Here is a 9,748-nt window from a genome sequence, read left to right as displayed (position 1 = left end):
TAAACTACACAATTCCTTCCTATGTTTCAACAATTCAAATATCAGCTACCATATTATAGCTTTGTGTTTTCCTTCCTGTCCTATTCTCCTGTCTTCTTCTAAACATACTGTCTTGACACTGAAGTACATTTGAAAAAGCATTGGCTGCCTTCTGGCTGCTTCACCTAAGTGCCTGTTCTTTATTTGTAAACCTAGGTGGAGTGCTGGCAAGCCAGTTAATCAGAGTGGACAACCTAGAAGAGCACAAAGTGACTAACTTCACACTTGGAATCCATCAACCATTGTATCCCATTCATGCAGCCTATCCAACTCTCTTGAAAACTCCTTGTATCCACTTCACAATATGTGTTCCCACCCAATTAGATGTCATCAACAAAATTGGGAACATTACAGGCGGTCCCCAAGTCCAGATTTTTATATAGATTGTGAGCAGTTTGAACCCAGCACTAGACTTTGCAGTCCCCGACTAATAACAATCTGCCATCCTGAGAGTGATCAATTGACTCCTACTCTTTGTTTCTATGGCTATTAACCAAATCTCAATTCATACTAGTATGTTCTCACCCCACCCCCACCCAATGTGATTTACGAACATCCTGTATGGGACTTTTTTTACAAAAATCTTCTGAAAATCCACGCACACACCACACCCACTGGATCGCTTTCATCTGTGTAACAAGTACCAAATTCAAAAAAACCTCCCATGTTTGTCGAACATGACTTCCCTTTTCATATGTCCGTGTTGAGTACCTAATTGTGCCACACCTTTCTAAAAGTTCAGTTACAATGTGCTTTGTTATAGACTGTAATATCCTCCCTACTATGGATGTCAAACTAACAGGTCTGCATTGGGGTTACATTCGCTATCTTCTACGTCGACAAGAATTTTTAAAGAAACTGTGAAGTTTCACAGATAACTATCTACGCATCCACTACCTTTATTGCTACTTCTTCAACAGTCTAGGATGGAGCTCATGTGGTCCCCTCAATCCAGCTCCTACTACTTCACGAAGACTAATTTATTTTAGCTCTTCAGTTACAGAAGTCTACTGGTTACATAGTGCTTCTCTATCTTCTTTGAAACCGGACACACAGTAACTGTGTGGTTTACCTGCCAATTCTGTTTTCCACTATAAATTCTCCTCTCTCTCCACCTGTAATGGGCACGTGTTTATCCTTGCTTATGTTTTTCTTTTCATAAATTGACAGAAGCTGTTACAGTCCACCTTCATGTTTCTTTTTAAATTGTATTTCCTGTCTTTATCAGGTTCTTGGTTCTACGTTGCTAGATCCCTAGACCACGTGCTTCAAATTTGTCCAATAACTTTCTGTGTGGCACTTTATCAAATGCTTTCTGGATATCTAAGTACAGTATGTGTGCATGTGGAGACAGCAAGAACTGCAGATGCTGGAGTCAGAGACAACACGGTGTGGAGCTGGAGGAACACAGCAGGTTAGGCAGCATCAGAGGAGTAGGAAAGTTCCACCTGTTTGCTTTGTACTGCTTCCCTGGAGATTGTAACCGCAAAATTCCTCCCTCCATCCACCTGCTAGTTCACAGCTTTTACTGGAATGTTTTTTTGATTAACCTATTCAATCATTCTCCTTTTTTTTATATTCTGACATCATCTGATTTATCACTTATGTTTTCACAATTAAATGCTTTTTGTTTAAGTTTCATGTTTTCCTTTTTGGACAATCATGGATGATGGGCCATCCTGTTGAATGTGAATGTTTTCTTTATAATGGGAATGTACTCACTTTTCTTTTGATCCAACTTCTAACCTTCTCACTTAAGCTACCTCAGCTTCCATGCCCACATCAATGCCCTTATTTAAGTGGAAGGTTGTAGTCTTAGAGCTACTCTTCTCCTGCTTCTGCCTAGAGGTGCCTTCACTCTGAGGTCACTAACTTCATTGTTGACCATGTGCAAAGCAGGTGAGGCTTAATTTCTGTTTGAATTTTGAGGGATCAGGATCTGAAAAGTTGCCTGGTTTCAAGCTTGTGGTGGAGTCTACAGTGAGCTTCAGTGTTTTATTGCAAAATAATCATCTGAATTTAATTGGAAGTGTTGAAGATCTGAACAAAGTGCTGGGCATCCACAGTCAATTAATGGTAAATGCAAGATTTACCTCTGAATTGCTGGATATTGTGTTTTCCAGAGAGCTGCAATTTATGGATTGTCCCTACAGATGTGACCAAGTACAAGTTCCCCTGAAAGTGGGCATTTAACAACTGAGGGCCAAGGCTGTCTTCATAGAAGAAATTGAGGAGAATATCATTTTTTTTAATGTTGAGGAAGCGCTTGGTCTGCCATGCAAACCATAGATAAGTTGGTCCCCACTCATAAGTCAAGCCCTCAAACTTCGAACTGTTTATTGATGTCCTGTTATGTCAGTGCAGTTTTTTTCTATAACACCCAGACCTTGAACATCCAGCAGCAGCATCAAAGCAAATATGTTGGTTTTGAAAGAAGAATTTTTGAAAATAAGTTAAAACCTGAACCTTTGCCTTTTAGAAAGTACCCAGTTCTATCCATTTTTGGTCCAAAGTGGATGATCTCTCATCTGCTTAAGTTGGACAGATTGTGGCAAATAAGTTGCTTGCAATCTCAGATCTATCAATATCGCCTTTTTGTAATTTCATGCCTTTCACAACATTGCTTACAATTCTGCCTGTCCTTGTATCTTTGGTAAATGTGGCTGTGTGGTTTTATGTCAAACAGCAATCCATCGTTGTGGAGCCACCTTTAATCACAGTTACACACAATGTGATGGTACAATGAAGTTATTGCCACTGTAGCCCAAAAGCAAAGAACTGATGTCTACTCATGTCTGGTACTCATGTCTTAGGAATGTTGAGTCAGGCCTAATGGGATCAATCAGGTCGAGTAAAGAGTTGAAATTCACATGTCAGTTCCAGGAGCCTGAAAATATATCCGCATTTGTTTTTCCTGATTTCCACTCTGCACTTGTCTTGCTTGCCAACTCTTTATCTTGTTGCCTCCCTCCTTTGCCATTTTGCTGCCTGGCCCCTTTTTCGCCAGTCCTCTCGTGGACAGAGTCGGTGAGAGGAAAGTGTGAATAGAAGAGGAAGCAACAAGCAGGAGGGCCAAATAGCAAGCAGTGAGCAGGAGAGTTGAGGGAGGAAATCAGCATGTGCAAGGTTTGAGAAAGATTTTTAAAATGAAAAAGCAAGCAGGATGGAGCACTTTTAGGGGAGAGAACTAGCAAGCAGGAATGAGGTGATGAGGTCAGGGAGGGAAGGGGCACATCATGAAGTGGCATTTGAGGGGTTCAGAGAGGGAAGTGATAGTCAGTCGGTGAGCAGGAGTCAAAATTAAAGAATTGATGTTGCTGAGTTAGTAAGAGAGATTCTGGTCCGTTTATTACCGCTGGTTTAGTCATTCAGCAATCAGTTTGTAGAATTATTGAAGAAAAATTGATCTCAAAGACTTTGAACGCATTAGAAACAAAAGACTTGGTAAGGGGATTATGAAAAGCTTTGGATTTCTAACCCAGATCTCCAAAGAACCTCAGAAAAACCCATTTTGTTTTCTTGTGCAACATTTTAAACTGTGGATACTTCAAAATCAAGGGCCAGAGTAATTTATTTTTGAGGGCTACTTTTTGGTTTTAAGAGGCTCCATTTTCATTCTCACTGACTTTTTAATATTAAATTATCAAATAATATTACTTTCTATATGAGTGTTGAACTCTTTGTTTTAGGTTTTCTTCTTTAGCAAGTTAAGAGAGCACAATTAAACCATCTTTATGGATTCCAAATTAAAAGATTTACCTGTTATAAATCACCCAGTCTCTCAACCCAACCTCTTACCACCACCACAGCACAGATTCTGACATGTCCCTGTTCCCAAACCCCAAAGGGACATGAGAGAAGGAGGTTTACTGCAATGAAAATAACTGTGGTTTGGAAAGGTAGTTGTTGTGTGATAAAATTCTGCGTGCAGTTTTCAAGCTCACTAGCGTTTATGTGCCAAAAATACGAGACACAACAAATGCTGGTTTCATCTGAGTCTGCTGACATGGCAAAAATCAAAGTAACATTCGATGGAATTGCATTAGATGACTTCCCTTGACCACCCAGCATAAGTATTCATGACATGAATAAATTACTGAGCTGTTTTCCTCTTGACTCGCAACAGTTTTAAGTAAAGAAAGCATTAAATTGATTGAGAAGCATAGAAATTGCAATTTCCGCATTTTCCACATTTTCCAGCAATTAAAAATACAAACCTCCTTGGCTATTTCTATTTTGAATCTGTCAACTTGAAACAAAAGATGTTTTGACTTTAACCATCGCCACCGATTTAAGTTTACTGTAGAATACTTAATGCAAGACAAAATCAAAATAATGTTTTTTTTATTATTTTAATGAAGTGGTTACAGTACTGCACACGAAGCTAGAAGTCAACTTCAAATGCCGCCATGGTAACTTTAAAATTGAATTCTGGTAATTTGTGGTTTAGCCTATTACCATGTCAATGGTTAGGGATAGGTTTCTCGCTCTTTTTACAAACCTATGATAAATTTTAAAAATATCTGTTTTTATTTTTCGATTTGTGGTACAGATCTGCACATGACCTTGATATTGATGCAGACAAGACACAGGATTCTGTGTATGCATGGAAAAAATAGAGAAAATGTAAATCTCTCCCAGATTTAGTTGGGTGTTGCTATTCTTTGTGCATCAGATCTTGCATAATTCCTTCCTGTGTTTGCTAACTATGTTCCCATCCCATCTGGTTAGCTTCTGGTGTTTATCTCACCATCTGCATCAAACATTAAAACTAATTGGAATACTGCCCTGTCAAAGTAAATATTTCTAAAACGTAGAGAGCCGAACTTAAATTTTGAAGAGGCATTGTTTCAACCCTTCTCCAATTGACAATGAATTAACATTCAAATTGACATTCTAATCTTTTGCAAAAAAAAAAGGAAGCTGCTGTATCAACTCTCAGACTTGTTGAACAGGATATTGTATTTAATTTTGCTCAGATAATTCATGCAGCCGGAGAGAAACTTTGGACAGTCCTAAACCAGTTTTTGATGGGTGTCAGTGTGTCTGTGATGTTGCAAAGTGGCAATTGGGTCAGAAGTATTGGCCTGGTGCAGTATGGAAAGCTGTAATGCTTGGAACAGACTCTGAAAGTTCAGACAAATTGAGTTGTGCGTGATCTTAAATTTCTGATATGTACAATTTAAATTTGGATTTGTTGTTTTTGGTTATTATTGGTTGAGTCCTCGTGGATTTAAACTTGAGATATGATGGATGTGGTTCCATAGTGCACCAGTGCTATTCTTGAAGAGAAAAATACTTGTAAATTCTTGCCGAAAGTCAGGTAAAGAACTTTAATTTGGGAGTGCACGATGTCCGTACTGATTGCCCGAACTCTCATGCCTTGTGCACAAAAATTCTTGTTGGTAAAACACGGTTAATCTTTCTTTAAAGAGGAGATAGGTTACTTACTTGATTTGTAAAAGGAAATTGGAAATATTATAATGATAAGTTGTGCATATTGCTGCCAGCTGGGTTGCTGAACAGTTATGAATATTTCACATAAATGATCTTGTAGCCAGATAACTTGCATCTGAATTCCTCAATGAAGAAGGGAATTTTTTTCTTAAGCTCTAGTGGACACTAGGAAAAGATAAACATTACATCTGTTTTTGAAGTATTCGCAGCAATGGACCATGAATTTGTCCTCCAGTATCATGAAGCTAAATGTTTTAAAGACAAAATAATGGAGCATTTAGATCCAAACTAAATAATATAGGATTCCATTTCAGCTAGAGAGTCTGCTTTTCAGTGTGTGGCACTAAACCTTGATAGGAGTGAGGCAGTAAAAATGGTGTATTTGGATTTAAAGAAGGCGTTTCATACAATTCATCATGAAAGGTAGAAATAAACATCAGTCAAAATATTTTTATAAATAAAAGAAATTAATTGACCAGTAGAATCCGGAGGGTTGTAATGTGGAGGTTTTTAATTTGCTTTGAGATAAGATTGGCAGGGCAGAGAGGGAGAAGAATGGCAGTGGTGGGGTAGTGGTCAGTTTTACGACTTCACACATGAATAACCTGGCTCGAGCAAAATGGCTCAGTTTGCAGACGATGCCAAGCTCGCAAAGGTAATAGATTGCAATGCTGAAGAGAATAAATTACACAGACATCAGAACATACTTGGATATCGGTCAGATTGAATTGCATTTGCCACCTATGAGGAGAAATGCACAACTTTTCACATGGAATAAAAATAAGTAGGAAGTGTTTCTCAAATGGATAGAAACAATGTACACAGTGAATGAAGGAGATCCAGAAACTTTGGTAAATTGAAGCTATTGCAAGCTTAATTTTGACAGTGAGTGAAGCAAATCAGATTTTGCGATGTCTTAAAAGGATGGTATTAAGCTGAAATAGTCAGTTAATCCGTTGAGTCCAAAAATGGTTGGTGTATATACAGTTATAATATTATGTCCGGTTCTGGCCACCATTGCCCATAGAAGGGTATTGCAATGTTGGAAGGATACAAGAGAAGATAACCAGAATAACAATGGATTAGAATGTGAGGAAAGATTATATAAATTGACCAGAGACTCACTGGAAAAGGGACGTTCAAAAGGTGGAGCAAATATTGTTACTATTAGGATTCTAAAGGGACTAAATAATGTAGTCTGTGACAAACCTTATTTAGATCCGTAAAACTAGAGGGCATGTTCTGTGCTTGAAGGGCTAAATTAAAACTAACCTTTGAGAATGTTACTACATTGAGCTAGCAGTCAGCTATGGGCCGCCTTTTACCCAAGACAAGGGTTAACAATAAGATTTATTAGGCCATCTTTTTAGTAAAAACAAAATCCCCAAAACACACTATTGAGAGTTGTAAGGCACAAATGATTAAAGGCAAAAACCTACACATGGTCATTGAGAATCTAAAGGAGATGCAGCAATTTATTTTCTTTAAAACTGTCTTTGTGTTTTTATGACAGATCTATGGAATAAAAGCAGAAAATGCTAGAAATATTCGGGAAACAGCTGTGGAATCGTAGAGTTAATGGGCAGAATTTTACAGGGGCGGGGGGTGGCAGACGGCTCACAGGCCCAGAAGGACACTGAACAGCAGCTAATCAAGTGAAAAGCAACTACAGACCTGCAATGTGTTGTGGGTTAACTGTTAACTGGTAAAGAATTGTACTTGTGTCACTCGGAGAAGAAGTCCTGCTCTCAGATTGGCTGGCAGTCCCAGCAGAGCCAAGACCATGGTAGTGGTGGGTGCAGCTGGACCTGCAAGAAGTAGCACTAAGAAAGCTCAATGGATCTCTGGAGTGAGCTAAGTTGAGGGCGTAGAGTCTGGTGGGGTGAGTGTTTGAGGGGGACGGTGTCAAGGGGGCCTTTACTTTGAGCTCAAATGAATGGAGGGACCATTGCTCTGTATTCTAAGCCCTTGTCATCCCTGTCCCAGGAGTGTTTGATAGGGTCAGTGTTGTGGGAACTTAACTAAAAGTAAACCAAAAGTATAGAGAGTTGGGGGAGTTTTTCCTCTGTATTCAACCCTGTGCTGTCCCTGTCCTCGGTGTGTCGGTTGGATGCCGTGTTGTGGGAACTTTACATTCAGTTCATTTTCAGTCCAAAAGAGCACTGTGAGCTTTTCTCTGCATTTAACCCCGGACTGTCTCTGTCCCAGGAATGTTTGGTGGGGATGGTGTCAAGGGGACTTTCCATTTTCTACTTGTCAAAATGAGTAGAGTACAGAGGGTTTGACTACCTTTCAGAAAGGGGCAAGGGGGTTAGGCAGTGGGTTTCTGAGAGCAGGCAGAGAGGAAGGAAGTATGCATTTCTTTGGGAGAGGGTGTTGATGTGCCTCCGCTGTGCAAAGGGCTCCTTCCCAGTCCTTCCTGCCATGCCAACTGTATTATGTCATCAATGGCATATTACGTGGGTTAATTGGCATGGCAACAAGCTCAGTGAGCCTTTAGTTATTTCCATGCTCACCCACCTGCCATGTTATGGGATGGGCTCTGGCCAGTTAAAACGTTGGGCTGGACACTTGCCCCATGTGATATGACCCCCTCCCCCTATTGTTTAAAACATGCCCAGTAGGGACAGTAAAATCCAACTCAATATTTTAGGTCTGATGAAAGGTCATCAATGAGAAATGTTAACTTTTTTTTCTCTCCGCAGATGTGCACGACCTGTTTGAGCATTTCCAAAATGTTTAATCTTTCAGATTTGTATTGAATGTATTGCTCAATAAAGCATCTTTAAAACCAACTTTTAAGAAACTTAGAGTTATGACTGTTGATTCTCTTGATAAAACATTGCTTCCAACTGCACATTTGGAATAATTTATCTCAACTAAAATCGAAACAATAATGATCACCACCATAAAACGTGTTGTTCAAGCTAAAGGGGTTACATATAAACTTGTTACCATTATGAGCAACGTGAGGAATTTTCCAGTAAAGTTTGATGATTAAACTTGTTTAAAATTTTACTGTGATGCAGAACAATTGCTGTTGTAAAATGAGATTTTGATTCTATCTCCAAACATTCTGTTTTGTCTTTCATTTGTAAATCTCAGTGGGTGCAGGGCCTGAGGCAGATTACTCTCTGCAATGATTTTTGGAGGAAAGCAGGGTGACTGCCTAGCACATAGTGGGCAGGGGAGGGGATTGATGGAAGTTAGTTGGTGCCATGAGACTTCCCATTTAGTTTCCAGTTAGCTCACTCCAGGGATCCATTGAGCCGCCTTAGTGCTACTTCTTACAGGTCCAGCTGCAGGCACCACTACCAAGGTCTTGGCTCTGCTGGGACTGCCACTGTCTCATCCAGAGCCAATCACATTATGCGGCCCCTTTGCCCTGTAGCCTTCCAATTCTTCCTTTGATTCTGTAAACAAAGGTCTGAGTCTGCAATTTTACCTTTGCTATGGTTACCATTCACCACTGTCTCTTGTGTAGGCCCCTCTTACCTGTGTGTAATTATTCCAAGTTAAAATATTTTTAACACTGATCAACCATGATCAGTGCCATATTGCCAATAATTTGAAGTCCACCTTCCTGTCTTCAAAGCAAACTGGAAACTAAATGGGAAGCCTCATGGCACCACACTAACTTCCATCACTCCCCTCCCCTGCCCACTATGTGCTAGGCAGTAATCCCGCTTTCCTCCAAAAATCATTGTGGCAGATGTGGAGAGGATATATTTTAAAGCAATCTGAATTATTGGATCATAGTATTTGTTAAAAAAAAACTTGAGAATCTTTACAAATGCATGAAGTTTATATAAAAATGGAGCAGAAATGTAACACTGAGTATACAGAAAATTGGAATATTTCACTTTTCGCTAATAATGTGTTTCTCCCTGTGTTGTCTAACTAGGTGCAAATATGGACAACTGCAAGACAGTAGGAAGCCATAGTGGGGTGTTTGTGCAAATTGGACTGGAAAGCCCATTTTTGGAACAAGTGGGGAAAGCGGATTCCATTCACGCTTGTGGAAATGCCTGCTGTCAGAAATGCCACTGCAATGCTGCATGGCTATTGGAGGGGAAATGCCATCTTTTAGACTGTAGGCTGCAAGAAAACTGTCAGCTAAACCGAACAGGCAGATCAAACTCCATTCTAATGTTTATTGATAGACTTTCCCCTTGTGGGGATATGCACAGTCTTATGCACAGAATTTTAAAAGAAGATTTTCATGACAAAATTGAGCCTAAGACTTCAGATC

The sequence above is a fragment of the Rhincodon typus genome, chromosome 27, assembly GCF_021869965.1.
Source record: "Rhincodon typus isolate 14 chromosome 27, sRhiTyp1.1, whole genome shotgun sequence".
NCBI lineage: Eukaryota > Metazoa > Chordata > Chondrichthyes > Orectolobiformes > Rhincodontidae > Rhincodon > Rhincodon typus.
This window is presented reverse-complemented; position numbering follows the sequence as displayed.